Raw genomic sequence first — 25,853 nt, 5'->3', positions numbered from 1 at the left:
CCGTGACCCTTGATTACAACTACAGTACTTCGTAACAAAACGTTGGGCAGATGTACTGGACAAGCAACCAGCTGCACAGCTTACACTCACCCTCTGAACCTGTTCTACAGAAGGTAGCTTACTTTCCATCTGTGTTACAACCTCTACTAGCTAGTCTACTCTATCTGTCTGTGTCAACCTGTACTAGCTAGTCTACTCTATCTGTCTGTGTCAACATGTACTAGCTAGTCTACTTTATATCTGTCTGTGTCAACCTGTACTAGCTAGTCTACTTTCTATCTGTCTGTGTCAACCTGTACTAGCTAGTCTACTTTATATCTGTCTGTGTCAACCTGTACTAGGTAGTCTACTTTCTATCTGTCTGTGTCAACCTGTACTAGGTAGTCTATGTTCTATCTGTCTGTGTCATCCTGTACTAGGTAGTCTACTTTCTATCTGTCTGTCAACCTGTACTAGATAGTCTATGTTCTATCTGTCTGTGTCTAACCTGTACTAGGCAGTCTACTTTCTATCTGTCTGTCAACCTGTACTAGATAGTCTATGTTCTATCGGTCTGTGTCTGGAAGTGTGAGTTAGTATCTTTCTCTGATGTGACAGAAACCTTTGAGAGCTTGTTTCTGTGAGGAGTGGGAGGAGACTCGATCAGGTCTGCTCTGTTGTAGCGCCAGATGGCGGTTCATTAGATCCTCTGTGTGTCTGTTGTTTGTGTGTTGTGTGTTGTGTGCGTTTGTTGGGTGTGAAGCGTGGGAGGAGTGGGGCAGATGTTTATTCCCAACAACCACCAGGCTGGTCCTCAAGAGGGAGAAAGTCTCAAGCGAGGTGAAGAGTGCTACTTCTCCTTATCAATTTAGTTAGACATGAGCCTCTTATATTTTCTTTTTAAAATCCATTCACTGTTTTGTTTACTGGTTTAAAGGGGTCCACGTTTACAAAACTAACTTTTTCATAGTTTTTGCATGTATATTTGAGTCTCTGATGGGCCTACTAACACAAAAAATATGAAGTGAAACAACCCTGTCATTTAGTTGTGGTCAGCCAAAATGAAAACAGAAAAAAAGTTGGTCCCTGCAAGCAATTCAAATCACTCTACGTCACGTTCGGGGACGCCGCTAGCTAGCATAATGTCTTCAGACCAAAAATGGTCTGTTCTTGGATGTACTAAGCAGCACAGATCGCCTCCAAAGCTCAAAGTAGGCCTACAGCAGAGCCGTGTGGATACATTTACATTTACATATATTTTTGAAAGCAACGTTCCCGCTGAAATTGGCAAAACACTGTCAGCTGTCACTGTCACTGTTAGCCATTTTTTGCCCGATTGCTTTTCCACTGGGTCAGTACAATGCAGGATTTTCAGATAAACTCTGAAATGATCAAGCAATACCAACTGTCCGTGGAAATTATGCAGAAACTTTAAGTTATTATGCTGTGTTTGTTTGTTTGCATATAGTACTAACGCTAGCTAGCTAACAAGAACAAACTCCCTTTTGCCTCAACCCGGATGCTCGTCTCATCATATGTTAGAGTAACGTTAGTGGAATGAAATTAGTAGACATTAAAAATTATCAAATGTTAAGAAGTAGACGTCATTGGATTCCCCTCGGCCTACAGAATCTAGCTTTTATTGTTTGTAGTCGAATGGTGTCATACAGCCTGGTGGTGTCTACTGTAGCTAGCGAATGTAGCTAGAGGTAACAGCATGCAACCGTGGAGATAATAACATGGTAACAACGCTATCATGTTTAGTCAGGGAGAGAGGACAATGAAATTTGTCACAGTGGCATCGGGTGTGGATGGTCCAGGCTAGCCAGCTATATTTGAGGTAGCACAGCGCCATCAACAGCCCTCGTTCTCTAGCCTGCTGACTTGCTCTTAGCTGAGCTAATTTGCATATGAAAAAGTGCTCAATCGGCTCAATCTGATCTCATGGTCAACAGAGGGGTAGAACGGGTGCTAGAACGCTTATTCTGAGTGGTATTTTTATTTTTGGGGACCCCAAAGACATTAAATTGTTGAAAATTAGCATAATAGGACACCTTTAAAGCAGTGGCTTGTTACAATGGTTTCCAAGTCAAAATGTGTACAGTTAACTTGGCCCGAGCCAGAGTGAAAGAATGTTCTTGGAGCCTAATTCAATTGGCTTCCCCACAGGCATCTTGAGATGGCCCTCTCATCTGCGGGTATATTTAGCAACGTGTGAGAAAGGAAATTAAAAACAAAAAACACTAAATATTTGTCACTTGTTTTTCTCATCTCCTTCTTCCTTGGGATATAGGCCTTGAGAAAAAAGACAGGAAAAGAGACGGGAAACAATGGGGTGATTGACACACTACCATTTCCATACTGTGTAGTGTATGCTAAAGAGTTCACACATACTGTACAAAACAACTATGATGAATTGCGGTTCACTTGAATGGATTCCAATATACTGTCACAGTCCGTACAATGAAAGGAAGATTCAGTTAATCCCTCTCGCACTGTATATCAAGACTCAAGATCTGTTTATTGCCATGTATATGGTTCACACATACTAGGAATTTGACTAGGGTTAAGGCGTACGCTGTTGTAGACGACGGGACCGGACAGTGCAAAGACATGACAGTGCAAACGAGTACAAAAAACAATGCAAATACCAACACAAAAACAGCGCGGACCAGAACACCGCGGCAGCCGACGTGGCACCTGTGCGTTGGTATATGCACATCACAACCCATAATGCTATCTCTCACAAACAGCTGTGGAGGAGAGCTGTGGCACAGAGGGGACCGGTGGGGCTGATTGGGCTGCTGCCGGGAGGTGTGAGAGACCTGACCCCACTTGCAGATGTTGTTGCTGAAGCCCCTCCCAGCTGTGCACCAGCGGCCGGGGAGTGTTGTGATTTAATTTGATTTAGCTCCCCTGCATTTTAATCATGTCATGATATTGTAATCTTGTTCTACATAACCAGCTGCTCATGAGGGATAGTAGATGAAACCAACAATAAAACTTTATGGGCAAAGTCACCACCAGATGTAGCCACCGGGAAACGGATGTGTAGAAAATGGAATGTCCCCACTGACAGCAGCTGTGGGGCGGGGAAAGCATAAATGTGCACCCAGCCTGAGCATACAAGATGTTTTTTTCTCTTCTTCCTGCTGAAATTCCTGGCCTGGTTTCAAGTAGCCTTGGCCAATAGCAGCCAGAGAATAGTGCTGATTATGCAGAGGTTGCATAAAGTATTTGCTCCTTTTCCTGTGGGGGGGCAGTTGAGATTCCGGAAGGGCCCCATTTCCTCTCAAAAGGCAGACAGTCCTTCCACCCAGGAAGCTGGGAGGGGGGGGGGGGGGGCACGGATGTAGGACATATATGGACATGAGTTATTTGCTGAGCCAGCAACACTAGACATCATTTTGATTGGTGGCTAAAGTTGTGATGTATGGAAAATGGGATGTGGTCAAGGGTGGAGGGGAGTGTTTGTAGATAAGACTATAAAGGTCAAGTAGACAAAGGAAAAAGTTGTTCTTTCCCGGGGAAGCTCCTGACTTATATGCTGTTTGTTTCTGAAAAGCATTAAAGTCAAATCGCATTTGGACTCTCTGTGCCTCGAGTTGTTTTTTCTTCTCGGACTCTGAAGTTATTTTGGAACTTTGAACACCAATCTGGACTTAGATTTATTTCTGGACTTAGATTTATTTCTTGGAATTTGACCCAAGACATAGTAAATTATTTTACACGACAAATGGCGAGCCAGCCAGGAGGAGGAGGCATCCACTACCCTACGCCAGGACACGGACCTGTCCGCGTCAGACACACAGGGCCCTAAATTACAAGGTAAGGCAGAGCCATTTATAAAGTCTGCTAATTCATTTTAACGTGTGTTTGACGTGGTCAAGATCCGCCCGGGCTGCAGGTAATTAAAACGCCCCTCTTCAAAGAATCTAGAATAAATCTTACTTTAAATCATGTTTATCAGATTTGGTCCATTTAAAACATCAAAGGCACCGAGAATCCTATGCGATCGTTTGTCATAAATGTCGTATGTGTTTTATGCTTTATGCTTTGTGCTTTATGTGCTCTGCATGTATGAGCGGAAAGTGTGAATGAATAGCAGTTGGCTTTTTGCATGACTAGCTCAGCCATGCACAGGCTAATAATTCTTGAGTACCGTAACACCAGTGTTGAGAAATGTATAGTACAGCCAGAGTTACAGTATGTTGAAATAGTACGAGAGATACATTTGTAGGATTGATACTTTTGAGGAATAAATTAGCCTAGGCAGGTTTAAATTCCTCCTCTGACGTTTGGTTAAAAGATAAATAGTGTCTGTGTGTACACGTTTAAGAAGTTACCTGTTTGAGTAACTAAGATAAGAAGTTACCTGTTTGAGTAACTAAGATAAGAAGTTACCTGTTTGAGTAACTAAGATAAGAAGTTACCTGTTTGAGTAACTAAGATAAAAAGTTACCTGGTTGAGTAGCTTGTTGGTGTCTGTTTGTACACTTTTATAGAAAAGGCTACCGGTTTGAGTAGCTTGTAAGGGCCTGTGGGTGCCTACAGTACGCGCTGACGAGGGCCTGTGTGTGTGTGCTCTTACAGGAGGCCACGCGCTGCCGAGAGGGCAATAAATCTGATCAGAGTAAAAAATTGTAAATAAGTGTAAATAGGCATGCCGACGGAGTAAAATAGTATGAGAGTTGAGAATAGAATAATTTTGGGTTGTGGGTTGTTTTTCTTTTCCTAAAAAGTGTAGCGAGTGGTTCTATGATTTAAAACCGTATGTAGTTTATAAATAAGGGTTACTATTGAGTTCAGAATAGCGAGGCCGTAATTTACCAGTAAAGGCCCAACAGGCTTTCATGTATCGGTAGCCCATAAATTTAAGCAGATAAGAAAAGACAGTGAAGTGAGGATCACGGCCCACGTGGGGCCCAGCCATTATTTCACGGCCCACGTGGGGCCCAGCCATCATGAAATAAATTCACAAAGTAGAAAAAGGAATAGCGGCCGTGACAGGATGGACTAAAAAAACCAAGCAACAGGCACCATAAGCAACAACAAGCTGTTGAGCGTATATAATACTGGAGAGCAGGCACTTTATTTGCATCGTCGCAGTGGTTTGGTCTCTGGTTATTCTGTTGCTGTAAATGAAAGTTCTTTGATTTGTTTAATCTCTCTCTGTCCCAGCCCTCATCACATAAAGCGAGTTCAGTCCACAAGCCACACACACACACACCCGCACGCACGTACAGTAAATCACCACACACACACACACACACACACGCTTAAACCAGACACACATTCCACAACATACACACACCTACACAGCAAGTACTCCCACACACACACGCACACCATACTCACTCATACAACACAGAGCATACATCACACACGCACACACTCAATACAGACACACATTCACTCTCATACACTCACCCTACACGCCCTCTCACACACTCACACCACACACACACACATACACACACCCTATACGCTAAAATCACCCCACACACACACGCACCCTCCTACGAGCACGCCACACACACATACATACACACACCCTATACGCTGAACTCACCACACACACACACACACACACACGCTTAAACCAGACACACATTCCACAACATACACACACCTACACAGCAAGTACTCCCACACACACACGCACACCATACTCACTCATACAACACAGAGCATACATCACACACGCACACACTCAATACAGACACACATTCACTCTCATACACTCACCCTACACGCCCTCTCACACACTCACACCACACACACACACATACACACACCCTATACGCTAAAATCACCCCACACACACACGCACCCTCCTACGAGCACGCCACACACACATACATACACACACCCTATACGCTGAACTCACCACACACACACACACACACACACGCTTAAACCAGACACACATTCCACAACATACACACACCTACACAGCAAGTACTCCCACACACACACGCACACCACACTCACTCATACAACACAGAGCATACATCACACACGCACACACTCAATACAAACACACATTCACACACACGCACACATGTACCCTCTTACAAGCACACACATACTCACGTACACATTACAGTGCAAGGCAAGTTTATTTATATAGCACATTTCGGCCACAGGGCAATTCAAGGTGCTTTACATAAGACATTAAAAGTATTATACAGAGAAACTTCTCTTAGAAAGCAGTGGAAAAAAGAAAAGACACAGACACACATTCACAATATAATCACATATACACACACACACACACACACTCGTGCCTGGCATGAGAGGGGTAGAGACGAGATTTTTATGTAGAATAAAATAATTTTATGTTTTGTTTTTGCCTCATGCTTGATTTTAGGTGATAAAGACCAGGATAGACTACCGTGCCAAACAGCCTAGATGAAAGAGCGTTCTCTACACGGTTGATTTTTAAATTTCGAAATTGTCTACTGTATAAGAAAACTATCACTGACTAACAATTTCTTTGCACTTCTCCTCAGATGCAACCTGGTGTCTGTTCTGAAGTGTCCTCTGGCCAGAGCATTTCTTATTTTGGGATATATAGTTTTCTTCCTATTTCAAAGTTCACCAGTGTGGTTTTGAGGTTATTACCCTTTCAAAGGAATCCATTACAATTTGATGTCAGAACAAGGAATGCTGGTCCGGGCGAGGGGCGGCGAGACGCGCGGCACCGTCAGACTGATCACCCCGCTAATTAAGCGGCTTTCAACACTCACCGGATTCACAGCGGCTGAGTAACGAGAGGGACGGCCCGGTGCTCCAGTCCTCCGCCCCACCCAGCATTTCAATAGAAACAAGTATTAAATATATATATAAAATGCACCAAGAAAATAATTGAACATGTGTTCTATTGGTTGTTTGTTTTATTGTTTGTTCTACTGTTTGTTAAACTGTTGGGGTTTAATATTTTGGGTCTTTAGTATAGTAGGCTACCTTAGAGGCACTGGTGTCTATAAGCCTACTGTAAACTAACTAACTAACTAACTAACTAAACTAACTAAACCAAAAAAAATAATAAAACTGCAGTATAGGAATTTCAACGTGGTTGTTGTAATAACCGTTTTCACAAGGAAAGCGAGGTACTGAATATTAGTCTGTATTTTGTTTTGTTTTGTCAGAACTGACATGTTCGATGTGAAACATACTTTTAGTATGAAATAGTTACTCTAGTCGGGTTCAAGTCATGTGACACGTGATCAGGAAATGTGTGGGCATTTCATGATGAATCATGCGTCTTGCAGCTCCAGTCTTTATCTTGTGTTGTAAGTCCTGACATTAGTCTACTCAAGTTTCTCTGTATTGTTGCAAAACGTTTGTGAGAATGTTATCAACATGAAAGTAGTGACTTCTATAGTTAGAGTCATTCACATTATTTTGTTGGGATAAGAACAAATTATGAAGTAGAATAAATGAGAGATGAATGGATATTTCCACGCGGGGGTATTGAAGCGATTTGCATATGTTAAATAACATGAGAAGCATTCAATTCTGTGTAAGGAAACTATTTTCCTGTATTGTCTTTGTACTGTTTCTGATTCCAGAAAAGGAGATCAAAATGGTCAACTGTACTCCGACCACCGACACGGCACATCGAGGACAGAATGAACTAGTTGATTTATAAGCTGATCAAGTGTAGGACTTCCTTGTGTTGAATTATCTGCTTGTTTGTTTTAGTTATTATTATTTAGGGGCCAAGCACGAAGGTGCGAGGCACCTATTGTAATTGTTAGTGTTATTATTATTCATCTGCCATGGGAGCCTATGGCTGGCCCCATTGGTAGAGGCTTAGGGCCTGTAGCCGTGAAGCAAGTCTCACATGAATTGGCCAAAAAGGCGTAAAATGCAAACTTTGAACAGCCATAACTTATCCCCCTTTGAGCTAGAGGCATGACACTTTAAACACATTTGAGTCTAATTATGGTGAACAAATTTGCCTCAAGAACCCGTAACTTCAGGTTATGTAGATTTCTGTGATTTTTAATTTATTGTAAAACGCTTAAAATCTATCTCCTCCTAGGTAGTTTTATCAATCTACATGAATCTCAGTAGATGTAATCTAGCATTGAATATCTACAATTCCATCTCGGCAAAAGTTGGAAAATTTGAATTGAACAGCCACTATGAGGCAATGAAAATTGCAGAGGGCACTAGAGAGCTCACTTCCTGTTTAGGCCTAACCGCCAGGCCAATTTTTCCAATTCCTGGTACAATAGTACCAGAGCATATCTTAAGGCAAGTTGGAGAAATGTGACGCAGATTGGCCACAGGGGGGCGCTACAACAAGCCAAAATGCTTAAAAATGGCTGAAACACAATTGATTGCTGTGGCACCCCTTGTGGCTAGATGGGGTCATATGGCTTGTTTAGGTAGTTCATGGCATGCTCTACAACTTTCTAATTGGACGCAAAAGCATCAGATTCTATTTTGATATTGACATAAGCGTTGTTGTCAATTGATACAATTGCAACCCCCCACAACAGTTATTATCAGCTATGGCCTGCATACTTCCACCCATGGAGAGGGTAGTAGCCTACATTCTACCCACTTCATCAATGGATAAGCTAGTAACCTTAAGCCTGGGAAGAGGGGAGTGGTCTATAACTCACACACTTCAACCAGGGAGAGGGTAGTAGCCTTTAGCCTAAACAATTCATCCTGAGAGAGCACAGTAGCACATAGACTACATAGCCCAAACACACCAAGTGTAGGGGGGCATTCTTCTGAGAAATGTTAGGTTTAGAGAGAAACAAGAGTTGTGAGTATGGTTCACAGATAGCTGAATTATCAAGCTATCCCCACACTGAGACTTGATGGTAAATGTGTGACTTCCAGGCAGGTGGAAGGCCTGGAGAATAACCATGTGGCCTGTAGACATGTAGACAAATAGGTCCTAAAAAATATGTCCCAAAATATAATTAATGTAATGAGATGCTTGAAAGGACCTGACACTCGTTTGACGCCTTCAGATGAATTGAATGTGATTGCAGTTGTATGATGATGATGATCATGGTGATGATGATGCTGTTGCATGAATTCAACCTGATTTCCCTGGTCAGAAGACACACATACTTATATGCATAGCTCCAATGTGGCTATGGCATGTTTCGCTTGTTGGCTTTGATGCGTGAGTCGCGCTTAGCCCTGTTATTGCTGCTTGTGGCTATATTTTCTATTTGTTTTCATGTGCCTATGGACTATCTGGGAACGTGGTCCTGGGTTCATAGATTGAGATGGTCGAGGGTGAATTTACATACAGTGCACAATTTCAGCATATAAATTGTTTGTTTACTCTGTTCTGCACCACCACTCTCTGTTTCTTACAGTAAAATTAATTGGGCCATAAACTCCCAAAATTGAGAGCAAAATTGACCATTGAGGAGAGGGAGGCAAAGCGAGCCTTATAAAGTTATGACACACAATTTTGAGAGAGAAAGCAATAAGCATGAGCAAAAAATAAATAATTAAATGAACAGGGAATAACTAAGAGTAGATAAGGAGGAAGACGAAGATGTTCGGGAAGTGGAAAGAGCAGGCAAGAACTAGGCAAGGTAAGCAGCAGTGGGGAAAAAAAGAAAACGGGGATGGGGTGCACTTTCTCTCATCCGCAGATGCCAGCCTGCAGTGCCCTTTCCCGCCTACTGCCGTGCCACAAGACCGGTCCAAGGCCAGCTACCCTCCACAAACGCAGCAGGACGCCACCCTACCACCACCATACCACACCCACAGCACACATCCACACCAGCGAGGAGACGGAGCAGGAAGGTCAGGAGCGCAACTCCGACAGATCCAGGCACAGACCTTCCACTGGCCAGACGGGGGGGCCCCAGCGTGGTGTGCCAAAACCAGGAAAGCAGCGTGCAACCGCACGTCATCAAATGCTGGCATTGTCACCAGTGGGGTCAGCCCAAGATGTCACAAAGGTGACCCATGGAGGGGCTACATCAGACATTGTTGAACAGATACGAACATTCTTGGCTGAAAATCTGACGCCCAGACGAGCGGCCATACAGACAGAGACTGAGAATTACAGCAGCCACGGGAGTAGTGTGACAGTGACGCCTCAACCCTCCGCAGCTCACACCAGGAGGGGGACAGCCTACCAGCCCATTGAATCAATCCAGGCTGGACCGTTTCCAAATGATAGAGGTGCCGAACGTGTACGGAGATCCTACACAGCAGCAGAAATCATGAAGCAAGCACAGACACTGCCCAACCGGCAGGAGTGTGGGGGAAAGTTTGTTGGAGCGTTCCACGACCGATATAGATAGAAAGATACTTTATGAATCCCCTTTGGGAAATCCAATGTATCTAATAGCTCACGGCACAACATAACATGGAACGACACAGCAATAGTAATAACAGAACAAGAGACAGACAGCAGAACCAGAGCGGAGACATCTTCAAGACAAAACAATGAGGGCCAGGAAGACCCCATAAAACTCTCTGTGTGCACTATGTGGTAAATTTGGACACTGGAAGAATGAATGCCCGGAGAACTTTGAGGGAGGCCAGGAGCAGCGCCATCGCTACTGACCAGCGAACAACCCAAAAGCAAAGATGTGGCACCCGGCAAGCAGACGCAAGGAATCAAAAACACGGGAGGAGGGGCACTGGCGGGCGGCACGAGGCGATGGGGGTGAGTTCGTTCCATTTTCCCCTGATACACAAGTATTAGTGCAGAATAGAATCACTGATTTAGAAGCATTGCTTACACCACTCACAGGGTGCGATACCCGAGATACACCACAACTAATAAGCTCGTTACCGGGAGTAAACCTTAGTGAAATGGTGAAATGGTGTCATTTTTAGTGGACACAGGAGCGAGCATCATAACTCATTAACAAAGAAAGCTTAAAGTATCATCCTAAAATGAGTGGCAAACTAGAAACCTAAGCGGAGACAGTTTCATGTTTGCTAGTGTAGGTTCAAATAACATGGTGGAGAGGGAATTAATTTAGGCATTTGAGCGTCACATTATACCGACCCCAGTGGGCCTGGTACTGAAAAGTTAAAGACTTAAAAAACTGTCCACGAGTCAGAGAGGGCATAGAGAAAAACAGCCACTGTATGTATATTAATGGTTGATCACTTCTCCTACCACTGATTTGCTCTCTCATGCACGCACACGCTTAGGGGAGACACTGAGCTTATGTTATAAGGTGCACCGGCTCATGTGCACGAGGGAAGGGAGAGCAGATTTGAGGAAAGGTGGGAGGAGGAGCAGATGGAGACAGCGTTAAGTTTGAGCTACTTGTCGGCATGGAGCCAATTGTGCCGCTTCTGTTAAATTGACTGAAACCCAGAAGGGTCTATTTAACATGCCTGATTCTTCTCCTCATGTGTCTCTAGTGAAGCGCCAAAGGATCAATGGTGCGATTTGGGGCCATGGATACGAGGGTGTCATGTGATACCAGACGATTGGTGGTGCAACTCATCAATCCTCCCCCATGTACAAATGTTCAAGCAAGTGAGGAGTGACTGCCTGTTTAAAGAATTATGTGAAGTTACCTTTGACGCAGCTAAGAGCGTCTGTTTTGTTGTCAAATGTAACGAAGTGATTTGTCAGATTGTGCACAGAACTGGGAGATGAGGAGCGTCTGGCTACCCTCCCAGATCTGTGAACAACAGGGAAATATGATGTGGGGTTTAGTGAATTTGGCCCCACCGGTTGTTGTTTCACCCAGGTGGAAGTATCGCCCTTGTCTGAAACAATACCCGGTCAAGCCTGAAGCATGGAGGGCAATTAGGCCTGTGTTTAAAGCTTTGCTTAAGAAAGGAGTAATCAGTGAGTTACCCATGGGCAACCAGGTGCGCACACCTATCTTTCAGGGAAAAAAGGTGCGGGGCCTGAAGAACTGACAGAGTGGAGAGTTAAAAATGCTAAATGGTTCACAAGTGTAGACCTCTCGAATGCATTAGTTTCCATTCGAGTCCACGTGGACAGTCAATTCTGGTGTGTAATTAGAGATGCGCATGGTATTGACCATTGCGCCAGGGGGGAGGTGAAACAGTATATGGCGGGTACAGTAGAGATTTTTTTCTTGGCGGGTACAGTAGAGATTTTTTCTTGTTTAAAATCGTAATGAAAATAAATGTGTTAGTGAGTCACCACAATTGTATTAGGTCCAGCACCAATGTGCATGACAAAAAGGAAAAAAGGAGAAATCAATAGGCCTATTGCCTAGGCCAGAAGACTAACAAGCACAAATGTAGGCCCAACAATTCATTGGGCCTCCGAGTCTTTAATATTATAGTATTTCGCTGTATGCTATTCAATGGTTAGCAGCACGGCACATTGCCACTAAAGTGTGCTTATATTAATTAAAATAGCCGAATAATTTGTTTGAGTAATAGCCGAATAATTTGTTTGAGTCAAGACGTGACAGAAATATGTGCAACAATATAGTATGACTAAATTCCAATACTCAAGCGTGTTGTAGAAACTTGAGAATCTTGTTTTTGACTAGTCGTGTTATCAGTTATAAAATCACCGTCTAATCGTCAATGAAAGTAGTCGCTGCGCACATCCCTAACCCACGCCAGGACCAGATGCTAGGTCAGTGGCAAATAATTCTATAGTTCTGATAATGGACGACACTTTGGGGGAATCATGGTCAGAGTAGCATTCAGAATGCTAGGAATCAAGCAGAGATTTGGGTGCGCAGTCAGGGAAGTGTAAAATGAGCAGATGGTAGGCTACTCTAAAAGCTATTTTTCTTCTGCCATGTAGTGAGAATTCAAAAAAAAAAAAAAAACAAAGTCAATAGACTAAATTTCCGCAGTATTCATTCTTTCAGTAACCTACCAGCTGGGTTTTTCTATCTCTCTACTCTGACCGTTTGGAAATTGTGTTTTGACGGTTATAATGCATAAAAGAATAACATAGAACAGCCGAGAATAGCAGAAAATATTCAAATCAGACAGCATATCCGAACAAAATAAAATATAGATAGAGCGGATTTAGTGGTTGAAAGAAAGTCAACGTCTGACATTTGGCATTGTTTCGGCTACCGAAAGGCTGATGTAGTAAAAAGCCTGGCGACAGCACAGGTAGCAATTAGCAAGATAAAAGAAGATGACTAAAACCAATCGGGAGCGTCCCACGCCGGGTTTTACATATCGCCAAATATATTGGAAAAAAGTGTATAGCGGCAATGTATGTTTCTGTCAATATCGTGCAGCCGCAGTAAAAAGCCTCTAATATCCCTATTAGGGTTCGACGAGTGTACCCCTACCATCTGCCTCCTACCGCAACCGATGGGCAGCAGGTAATATAGAATACCCCCATCCACAATTAGCGTCTAATTCATGGGGAATCAGCAGTCCTGGCAACCCATAGGGCCCCTAGGCAAGGCCAGTTCCCCACAGGTCAGGATGACTCTCAGGAGGGTCACGCACGGGTCTAGAGTGTTAGATGAGATGCCCCATGTAAAGATAGAGCAGTGTACCCCCTGGGCCTACTTCATAACCCCCCACAGGTCGTGTAGCCTGGGAGGAAGATGCAGCTGTCCCAGGACCACCAACCAATCCTCCTGCCTATGAGATACGCCGTGCAACACCCTGAACCTACCGGTCCTCCAACCCTCGAGATGTGCCCGATGACCCCTGATTCAGCCTTCAAGAGACACCGCGCGACACTCTGGCCATCCACTACACCAGCTAATTCACCCACCCGGTTCAAAACCCCGCAGTCTGCTCCCCGGTCATCGATGATGACTCCCGTCCCTCAAAAGGAATGGTCACTCCCAGGTGCCAGTAGCAGCATCATCACTCATCTCAGCAGAAGCACCATCAAGGGGAGAGTAGACATGCAGGGCACGCCTAGAGTGGTGGTACCCCAAAGCCCGTTTGGTCCCATCGAGGTGGAGCCGCTGGCCACACCCCCAGAGCGCTCCAGGTCACGCAACTGGTCGGAGAACAACAGCTACATTTCCTCAGAGGAGGACATGGATCTGTCATGGTTTCCCTGCACCCCTAGCACAGAGGAGCGCCTGGGTAGAATGCCGTTGGCCAGGTTCAAAAAACTTGTTGATAAGCTGCCCGCCCGTCAGGATAAATCAGAGATGCGCCGTCTGCGCCGTGCGGGCCAGCGTTGCATCAGATATTATCAGGATCAGTCTATCCCCACGATGACGCCCGGGAGGAGGCTCAGCACGAGGCAAATCGTTGAGGAAAACCACCGTCACTTGTTCTACCTCATCGCCAGAATGGATGCCCTAGGAAGCAGGCTCGACGAGCTGTAACTGAAGAGAGACCCCTGCGTAGGGGGTTATGTGGGATCAATATAACATGTATAATCAAGTGTACCCCACAATAATACTTGTAAAGTGATCGGAAGTAATGTATACCACTGTAGTAAGTAGACTTGGTCACTATACAATCAACATTATAACCATCAAGAACATACTGTAACTAATGTTCTAGAAATAGTTTTCAGTTTTTATTGATGTTTTGAGACGGTCTTTTTGTACTACTGTTCCTGCACCCAAAGTGCTGTTCGGCCATAACCATTTCCAAATAAGACAAACAAAAGGATGAAGTGGTGTTTATCCAAGTACTAGAACCTCAGTTACATAGGCTTAAGTGGTTTGTAAAGTTTCTCGCAGACAGAGTTATTTTTGTGCACAAGGGCGTTATTATGTTGGGCAATGGTGGGGTTTTTAGGAACTCAAACCCGCGGAACATCCCCTTGTGTTAATTTACTTAAGGGTAACTGGTAGAAGGTGATTGCTATAGGTGGAATAATTATCCAATTTGCCGTGTTCAGTTAATGGTGATGTGGCTTGTACTGTGTACTGTGTACTGTGTTTTTACTCTATCTGTGTGCTATACAAACCATACACCTACATAAGGTCTTGTAATATAGCTGAAGATATGTAGGAATAAACTTTGCCGAATTGAGCAGGATCTCTATGGTCAGGAGGCTGATGAAACATGTGTGAGCAAAGGAGGGGAATGTTGTTCAGGTCGTCCAGCCGAGCTGCGTATACGTGCGGTCTATAACCGTACTTTCATATCTAGGAGTTGTTGTTTATGTTGAAATATTTAATAAGTAATATTGGAAATTTTGGGTCTGAATGTGACTAAGTTTTAAAGTCACAAAGTGGGGAATGTTGTGATTTAATTTGATTTAGCTCCCCTGCATTTTAATCATGTCATGATATTGTAATCTTGTTCTACATAACCAGCTGCTCATGAGGGATAGTAGATGAAACCAACAATAAAACTTTATGGGCAAAGTCACCACCAGATGTAGCCACCGGGAAACGGATGTGTAGAAAATGGAATGTCCCCACTGACAGCAGCTGTGGGGCGGGGAAAGCATAAATGTGCACCCAGCCTGAGCATACAAGATGTTTTTTTCTCTTCTTCCTGCTGAAATTCCTGGCCTGGTTTCAAGTAGCCTTGGCCAATAGCAGCCAGAGAATAGTGCTGATTATGCAGAGGTTGCATAAAGTATTTGCTCCTTTTCCTGTGGGGGGGCAGTTGAGATTCCGGAAGGGCCCCATTTCCTCTCAAAAGGCAGACAGTCCTTCCACCCAGGAAGCTGGGAGGGGGGGGGGGGGGGGCACGGATGTAGGACATATATGGACATGAGTTATTTGCTGAGCCAGCAACACTAGACATCATTTTGATTGGTGGCTAAAGTTGTGATGTATGGAAAATGGGATGTGGTCAAGGGTGGAGGGGAGTGTTTGTAGATAAGACTATAAAGGTCAAGTAGACAAAGGAAAAAGTTGTTCTTTCCCGGGGAAGCTCCTGACTTATATGCTGTTTGTTTCTGAAAAGCATTAAAGTCAAATCGCATTTGGACTCTCTGTGCCTCGAGTTGTTTTTTCTTCTCGGACTCTGAAGTTATTTTGGAACTTTGAACACCAATCTGGACTTAGATTTATTTCTGGACTTAGATTTATTTCTTGGAATTTGACCCAAGACATAGTAAATTATTTTACACGACAGGAGATGACGTGAGATACCCCCCCCCTCCCCCCCGCTCTCTGTGCACTCTGTCTGAAATGACCTAGACAAGAGCAATGAGAAGTAAGGGAAGTGAAAAAGGAGAGAAAAAGAGGCAGATGGAAAGAGAGAGAGAGGGAGGGAGAGTGAGTCAGAATGAGAGAGGGAGAGAGAGAGTGAGAGTGAGAGAGAGGGAGAAGGAGAGAGAAAGAGGGAGAGGGAGACAGAGAGAGAGAGAGAGAGAGAGAGAGAAAGAGAACAATTGGGATGAGACTACTGTACTTCCAGATCACAGAGAGTGGAGGGCAGAGAAGGGAGCAGACTGTACTGTAAAGCGATCTTAGGAAATGAAACTGTCTGTCTTTGTGTCCTTGGATGTACAGTATGTGCAGCTGCACTGTGCCTGGGCCAGATTCCTCGTACAGAAGAATGTGACGAGAGTCAGATTGGTGTTCAGCTTTGTGATAAGCTCAGCATTACAGTGCTGCCGGCAGAAGGGAACAAAAGCCCTCTTTCTCTCTCCCTCCCTCCCCATTTCTCCCTCTCTCTCCCCCCTCCTCTTTCCTTCCCCTCCCTTTCTCCCTCCCTCTCTGTCCTACCATAGCGGTCAGTTATCTACTATTTACGTTGCAGTCCACCATAGTCCGTGTGTGAATTTGGTTTTCAGTCTAAACAATCTGCAGCCCCCAGCGGTTCCAAAGCCCCTCAGCTTCTCCGTTGCAGACAGTCAGCTGATGATCAGAGAAGTGGAGTGGCCTTTGGATCACCTGCTTGTCCTGATGGATTTGCTCACAGAGGCTTTGAGGGGAATACTTCTCTAAGCACTTCTCTGAGGCAGGGCACCTCTTTGATAGGTTGTATACTGAGCTGGCTCCCCTGGACGTGAAAATGTCCAGCAGACAGTCGAAAAACCACACTTACACACTCACACACAAAAGCAGTCACACTTACTCTGAGGCCTACCAACATTAGTCCTTCTCTGGAGAGTCCTGATGGTGCTCTGCTGGGAGACATGCCTCCAACTCTACTTGCCCTTTTTTGGCCCTGAAGCGCGAGGTGAAGCGTCTCACTACCCAGACGGAGTCACTACAGAATACATGTGAGGACTTGGAATCGAGATCCAAAAGGAACAATGTCAGGATAGTTGGAGTACCGGAGAGCCACGACACTTCCGTTGCCGCGGTTTCGGCATTACTGCAACGGGCTCTCGATCTTCCCGAGGCCTCTAAGCTGGACAGAGCCCATCGGTCACTACGAGCTCCGCCGGGACGGGGGTGAACCTCCGTGCGTCGATGTGGTGCGTCTGCATTACTTCCAGAACTGCTTCAATATCCTACGTTTGGCAAGATTGAAGCAACGGATCCGAGTGAACGAGATGACCATCTCTATTTATCCTGACTACACACAGGCCCGTGCGGACTTCACTGACGTGAGACGGCAGCTCCGAGGACTGGAGGGAGTGAAGTACGGTATCCTTTTCCCTGCCCGCCTCCAACTCACCCACAACAAATGGGAACGGATCTTCTCAACGCCAGAGGAGGCTCAGTCTTATTGTACACAGAACATTCCTAACGCAAATAGTCCTTCTTGAGGAAACGAGTACCCCAACTCTGTGCCTTCTATTTCTCCGTGCCAGGCCAAGTTGACTAGTCTACTGTTCTATGGGTGAAAGGAGTATTGTTTACAATCGATTGATACCCTTGTAGCACAAGCTAAAATGCAGACGATCACTGTGGCTCCCCCTGTGGCCAAAAATGGTTCAAATATTTTGTATGCGTAGCACAGTCGCTGTACTGGGCGGTGGCTGGACAAGGCGGTGGCTGGACAGCTGTCATCGCTCGTCATCACTGTAAATGAGGGAAACCTCAATGCTTCTCGAATATAAATAAAGGTTTGAAATGAAATACGTCCTGCCACATCTAAACAATGTTACAGAAATGTTCCCTTAAAATAAAATAAATACATAAAAAACAAGTCGCCAGCCAAGACCTGATCCTCTGAAAATGCAAAATTCCCTCTAGCAACATACAGAAAGACGCTGAGAAAGGAAGACAGATGGTTGATATGAAGAAAAATTCAGGATAGTGCGTCCCATAGAGAGAGCCTGAGAAATGAGAGGAGGAGGGAGGGGTAATGAAAGACCCACACAGATACTGTACTACACACACACATGCACGCACACACACACACACATGCACACACACACAGCAATATGTGACAGCGGCTGGTGATTTGGTCCGCAACTCGGCAAACCCCGAAATGCGCTAGAGGGCAAAATAGCTAAAAAAACGTTTTTTTTCGTTTTTTGTTTTTTTGCGTATTACCAAAGTTGAAGTTGTGAAGAACCTACTTACTATAACAGACAACAGTTTTAGGTTCACGAAATACGTTTAATTAGTCTGCAAACTAAGCTCGTTTTTAGCTGATTTCGAGCCGGGCTTGGGGGCGGGCAGATCGATTAGCATGATTTGTTTTCATTGGCTATTGCTTCCGGGTTCTCCGCCCCCACCCTGCCCATGAGAACTGCACGCCGTGTTTGTTTACATTTCAGTTCCACGTTTAACCATGGATGCTACTGCTTTTGCGAAAGCTCTGAACAAAGATCTGCTCAACGCCGCTCGACGATTCGACAATGGAGAACTTATGGATTCGTACCTAAAGGACTACATGGATGTTGACGATGGTACAAACTTGGAATGTGGTAGTGAAGAAGAGGACAATGCTTCGAGTAAGCTATCTTTATACTATCTGTGCTGTTTACATTAACGTTAGTCGTTTAGCAGTAGCTCATTTCTAAACAAGTGACTGAGTCTAGCTAGCATAACAAATCTAGCACTAACTAACAAAGGCTAGCTAGCTAACGTTAGCTAACATGCTAGTTAGCTGAGCTAGCCCTGTGTTCCTAAACTACCCAGCGAGGCAGCTAATATCTAGCTAGCTAACGTTAGCTAACATGCTAGTTAGCTGAGCTAGCCCTTTGTTCCTAAACTACCCAGCGAGGCAGCTAATATCTAGCTAGCTAACGTTAGCTAACATGCTAGTTAGCTGAGCTAGCCCTTTGTTCCTAAACTACCCAGCGAGGCAGCTAATATCTAGCTAGCTAACGTTAGCTAACATGCTAGTTAGCTGAGCCAGCCCTTTGTTCCTAAACTACCCAGCGAGGCAGCTAATATCTAGCTAGCTAACGTTAGCTAACATGCTAGTTAGCTGAGCTAGCCCTGTGTTCCTAAACTAGCCAGCGAGGCAGCTAATATCTAGCTAGCTAGCTAGGTAGCTATTACAGAGAGAAACAGAATGAGAGAGCATGAGAGGTATGTTAGTCTGACACCTTGTTTTTTGTTTTGGTTACAGCATGAGCAAGAACAAGCTCCAGGCCATAGCCCAAGACTACCAGGAGAATGGTGGACAAGTGCAGACCCCCATGCGCTTGGACATGCAAATGCTACAACTGGCAAGAGCATCTGAAACCCTACTTCCGGGCACTCCCACAGATTTCGAGTTACCAGCACTTCAGGTAATTATCATGCATTAGCTAGTCTATTTAATCAACACTTTCTGGTACTATTTTATGTATATGGAGTGCCAGTACTGTGGGCAATAGTTTAATGTACTTTCTTCCTTCTATTCTATTGCAGTTTTGATGCTGAGAGACCTGGCATGGTTGTGGCCAGAGAACACCGTGATGCACCAGCAGTTGAGTTTCAGCTGCTGCGCAAGCCTGATGTCCTGCCCCCCAGAGAAGGTCTTCCTGTGCAAGCCCCACCCGGACTGGACATGGCCAGACAGACGTATCTCTATGACAAGATCAGAGAGTTCTGTTCTGATGAGGGACGAGACATCACATGTCCCCCGCCAAACTCCACAGCAGCTCAGAACAAGACTGTCCGCTTGTAGATTCACTGCAGATCATCAGGATGGACAGCACTGCAGGAGAAAGGCCACAGCCTTTTCCTGTTTGTATACTGAAGCATTGCGTGTTCTCTTGCACAGACTTGCGCACACTTGCACAGACTGCATTGTTCGAATATTGAATACTGAGCCGAGTACTGTTATTACCTTGAGTATTGAGCTGGGGACTGTTATTACTTTGTTGTACACTTGATCACAATGAACACTATGCACCTTGTTATTACTTTGCTGTGCACTTGATCACAATGAACACTATGCACCTTGTTATTACTTTGTTGTGCACTTGATCACATTGAACACTATGCACCTTATTACTTTGTTGTGCACTTGATCACAATGAACACTATGCACCTTGTCTATACAACTGACTGTACACTTTAACACTTAGACTGTTGCCTTTTTTTGTACACTTTACTACTTATGCTTGTAATGTATATCATGTATTTGACAATAAAGAACGTTAAATTTGAACTTCATCTTATATTGTTCTTAACTGCATTCACAACACAAGATTAATACTGACTCAAAGAGTGTGGGGTAATCAGTGAGAGAGCACCCCACTCTCAGGTAATACCCCAAGTTGACAGCCACTCTGACAGATAATGACAGATCCTCCAGTGGGGGAGTGGCTGGGGGTGCGGTTACCAGGCTATTGTTCACGCCCATTACCTGGCAGTCAGAGGTGTGAAATTGTTGGAGAACTTTGGAGGGCGATTTCTCAGCTAAGTTGATTTGGCAGTACTAGCATTCAAATAAGCATATCTTCTTCAAATATGTTCAGATTTCAATGTATGAGACCTCATTTGAAAGCTTACAATCTGCACTTTCATAATCTGTAAAAAACTGAAAAATGAAAATGCCTAGTTGAGGACCAAATCACCAGCGGCGGTCACATATGGAATGTGCGAGGGAGTTGAAAGGAGGGAGAGGAAGGCGGTGAGGGAAGGAGAAAAAAACATCTCCCCCCCTCTTTCCCTCTTTCTCGTTCTCTCTCTCTCCTCTGAGAAGTATGTTTGTCATCCCCTGCGGAGGCTGGTTGAAGGTTAACTGTTGCCTGTCCTCTCCCTCTCGTCACCCCAGCACTGCTCCCTGGTGGGTCGGGGGAAGCTGGGTGCATGGGCCCATTGTCCTGCTGCTATCGGCACTCATTGAAGGTCCGACCCGAGAGTTAAAAATAGAAAATAGTTTTTTTTATAAATAAAATAAAAAATAATGATATATACAGCATCCCGTACAGTACTGTATGTAGATATGTGGGTAAAATATGGTAAAATACAGTTTTTCACTCATTCCTCTACTCCTTCAATATGAACGGGGATGGCTCAAAACGGGTTTAGTATGAATTATACCGAGGATTTCAGGTAGGCCCACTGAACCACTAATATTGAATTTCAAAGATATCAAATGTTTGTTTTGTCTAATGAAGTTGTTTTACAGTAATCCTCATTATGCTAATGTATTCACCCTCGTGCAGGCGGCAGTATTCTGCATGTCTCTGGCTCCCTACAACATGTACAGTCATTAGTCCACACAACCAATAAAATAATGGGTGTGGGGGCTGAACTGTGCCCCTTTTCAACCAGACCGTAACCGCTTTGTCAAACCATTCAGCACCACATTGGTTTGAGGTCACTCTAGCATTTTTTATTATGTACTGGAAGTTTAATTATGTGTTTGGAGTGAGTATCAATTAAACAGACTCTTCAGCTCTGCTATCCCATCATCATGTCAAGTGGCTTGGCATTTAATTAAGATGGATAGACCCTGTTCCCCACAATATGTCAAGCATTTTAGAGAGAATCTACATTCTACAGTCTGATGGATAAATTATGTTTGGTCTTCAGATAAAAGGCAGTCTAGTTCAGTCTGAGATGTGTCACAGAGCAGAGGAAGAAGTAACAGAATCACATCTTAATCTTATATTGACCAGAACACCAGAGGGTCATGAGAAAATAAGACGAACAACCCTCTTACTGACCAAATGATCGTCCACTTACACAGCACAGCGGTGTGGAGAAACATGTTCTAGACCCCTGGCAAAGAGTGATGTCACAGGAAGGAACCGCCATTTTTAATTAGTGTTTGCTGAACCATTTAATGATTCAAAGAAAGATATAGATATCCTCTGTTTGCTCTGTCACACCTCACCGATTGAAAATGAAGCTAGACTGCTGTAAATTCAACAAACAAAATAGAAGTGCTCTCTGGTGGTTTATATCACTTTAGTTTTACTTTCTTTAGCTAAATGATTCCACTTCCAGAGACAATGGTAGTGGAATAGAGCCGACATCTGCCATGAGGACCAGGGAGACGCCGCAGACAAACAGAGTAGTAATCCATGTCCCCAGTCAGCTGTGAGCAGTGGAGAGAATGGCGTTCTCATGCATAGACAAACAAGCAGAAATCACAACCTAATCAGAACCCCAGGTGTTTCAGGACAAAGCAGACTTTTGTCTTGTGAAAAAACATGGGGAGAAGAGAAGGGAGTGAATGTGAATTCAGATAAATAACAATAAGACAGTTCAAGTTCAAGTTTTACCCGTAGTGAAGAGTCACCGTCCCTAGGGGTTTTGCTGTGCATGGGGAAACATTTAAACATTCAGACTCTAATGTGGAAATCACTGTATATTATGAAAGGACTTTGGGAAAGTTTCCATGAAAGAAGGAAAACCAATATAGCACTGTACATCATATGGTATGGATTTGGCATGCATTCTGCTGTATTCTCCGACACAATGCCAATTCAAAACCAACTCCATATGGTTCTCAGTGGAGAGAGGATGCTAAGGCATTCATTCATTGGGTGGAGGCGTTCCCGCCTATACCACTCAATGCTAAACTCATCACCCTGTTGGTAAATGCTCTAATGTAGTTTGGTCTGACCTTCGGCTGTCTCTCTCTCTACCTCCCACCACACAGCGTATCGACTGGAGCTCCAATTAAGCTTTTATTGCTGATGGGTTGTTTATGCCCCGCCCCCCCTCCCCCCCTCCCAAACCATCAATATTCCCATACACACACACACGCTGCCGGCCAGGCCAACATAATGCACCTCTGCATAATCAATGCATTTTCAAAAAATCTGTGTAGCCTACAGCGCCGTAGGCTCTCCGCAGCACCGCCACGTTTGTTCTGCTAGTGGAGGATTGAAAATCAATACCTGCGCTGAGCTCAACTCTCAGTGTCTGAGAAGGACAGTGGCCAAGGACAGCTGGACAAAGGAAGTAGTAACTCGGCAGCAGGCTGGTCTTTCTGTCTGTTCCTGTGTTAAACAAACAACTTTTATTGTCATACACAGGGCCGGACTGGGGGGGGGGGGGGATTCCCGGTGCTCCCGATGGCCAGTCCGCCCCTGGTCATACAGTGGGAACAGAGTAGCCTACATGGCAATGAGGCGGCAACGGCGAAACACACACAAATGAAATGACAGGAATGCCGACTGATGAAATTGTTCTCTTGCTCTCAACCCACCCCGTCGTCTGTCCTCAGACAGGAGCAGACAGTAGGCGCGTGCGTGAGATGGGGACCAAGTACGGGATTCACGAAAAATGCAGAAAATAAGGTCTGTGTTTAACAGAGACTCCCAGAATCGAGTATGTTTTGTTCTAAAAGTTAAAGGTTTTGTGAATTTTGAAGCTCTTAGTTGCTTCTGATATTGATTGTTGTAGTCTAACCATTTTTGAGACTACACAGGAGCAATATGGCATGTCAGTGAAATGCCTGTTATTGTCTGTTAGCATTTCAGCTAACCCATTCGAGTGGCAAAATAAATATAATAGAAAAATAAATAATAATAAAAAATATGTTACTATAAAGGCACTATACATTTGAAAACATTTTATTTGAATAAATGTCATCTCCAGTTCATGTTGGATGATCTCAAAAGTAGGCTACATAGCTGAATTAGTGGATCCTATAGTTTCGGCATTTAAAGTAGCCTACAATTTACCCTACGAAGAGACAACACCTCCAAATGTATGCAAAATATCCGTATGTGCCGTGTGCTGGTTAAGCAGAATGGGTTTTTAGCTGCGACCAGCAGATTAGTACGTTGGTCGACCCACAAAAATGTCCACAGCAGTTTGGTCGGGCGGCACAGCGCGGTGCAGTAGTCGCAGCTTTTCCAAATTTGCGCAGGTTTTTCCTGCAGGTTTCTGCATAGCACCATTTAACATACAGCTTCTCTGTCAGCAACAACCGTTGAGAAATCTCCCTTTGCCCCAGCCTCACAGCTTTAAGGGTTGAAGAAAGCTTCTCCAGCAGCCTCTGCTAATGGCTGGGAGAAGGTGCCCTTCACCAGTGAAACCTCAGAGACTGGACACCTGCTTGGAGCCTGAATGATGGGAAGAGTAGCCCCCATGGGCCTGAATGGTTGAGTGGAGAGGGGAATGACTGGCAGGTGTTTTGAGGACCCCCCCGCCCCGCCCCCAGTCTGTTGTCTGAATGAGGTATTTCCCCTGTGAGAGCACGGGGGGTGGGTTGGGGTGGGGCGGTGGGGGGGGGTCAGAGCTCCTGCACAGGAATGATGAGCTCAACAGATAAACAGACAAGGTGAAAGAGAGACAAAGAGAGAGTGAGAGAAAGAGAGAGAGAGAAAAATCCTGCCGTTCTGCCTCACAGGCATGAGGCCAAATTGAGATTTCTTAACTCCCGACTCACCGGATGAAAGGCACAAATGCCAGCCAGCATATTGACTTTCACACAAGTTTCTGTGCCTTTCTTGCTTTCTAAATCACCTCCTGATGGTCAAATGCATTGCATTTAGAAATGAGAGGGAACGGGTGGAATATTGAGACTAAAATCACATAGGAGTGATGTCATGTAGCCTACGGCCAATGAAACTGTCTCTGTCTAAAACCATTTGACTCTCCATGGATCAGTTACCACAGTGCTTTTCTACGATGGTCCCTCCACCCGATCAGATTTTCTGCGGAAATGAGATTTATAATAATGGCAGATACAAAACACCAAACATGAAAAAAACCCTCTTTTTTTCTATTTTCACTCCAATCACACTTCCAACACTCCATAATTTCCACTCGACCCATCCTTCCTCCATCATACCCCCTTTTCTCCGTAGCGGCCAGCTTGTAGCCACTCCGCCAGCTGTGCTGTGGGCACAAGGAGGCCCAGGGTGGGTAATGTGATCCCAGGCAGAGTGGCATGCTCAGCGGGAGGCCATCTGCTCCGGGGCTGGTGAGCCCCGACAACTGGTCCCCCCGATCACTAGCTGTTATGTGTGATGGGTTGCCAGGGCTCCCAGGACCCCCCACCCTCTGAAGCACCAGGCCCTCGTCCCTCCCACCCTGCACGACGCCTCAGTCTGCCGTATAGGAAACCAGACTATGAAGATCAATCAATGCTCTGTGTCGGCTTTGTCTGGGATACAAGGCTGTTTGTTTGCTGTGGTAATTAGGCACTTGGTCCGTGGTTTCACTATCAGAGCCAGAACATTTTGCGAGCGAATGATGCAGGGCTCTTAATGCAGTTCCATCAATCTTGCTCCCATGCTGGTCTGGTGATGTCATAACATAGTCAAGCAGAGCAGTATGTTCATTCTTCTCCTGTCGTTCCTTCGACTGAAACCATCCGTCGTTTCGCGGCCGGTGCTCCCAGCTTGTCCGGATCTCAACGATATTTGGCCCAGTCTCTGTAGACACCGGTCAGACTGCTGATCTCACCCTCCCACTACACACCCTGGAAAACTGCCCTCTTGAAAAAAAAAAAGAAAAGGCAACAGTTGTTTCTTTTCCCCGCGTGAGCCCCCATCTGCCGCACCGGCACTGCCCACACGCAAGCAGATTACGTATCTCACGGAGGGCATCTCCTGGCCAAACACAGCAAGCCGGCCCACGCGCATTTCCACACGGGCATGTTTATGGCCAGCCCAGGCAGGTTGGAGGGGGGGGGGGGGGGTTGCGGGGGGAGGCAAGGACAGCCTGCCTGCCTGTCGCTCCACATGGCGAGTGCTA

This window comes from Borostomias antarcticus, assembly GCF_949987555.1.
Source record: "Borostomias antarcticus genome assembly, chromosome: 2".
In the NCBI taxonomy this organism is placed as follows: domain Eukaryota; kingdom Metazoa; phylum Chordata; class Actinopteri; order Stomiiformes; family Stomiidae; genus Borostomias; species Borostomias antarcticus.
This window is presented reverse-complemented; position numbering follows the sequence as displayed.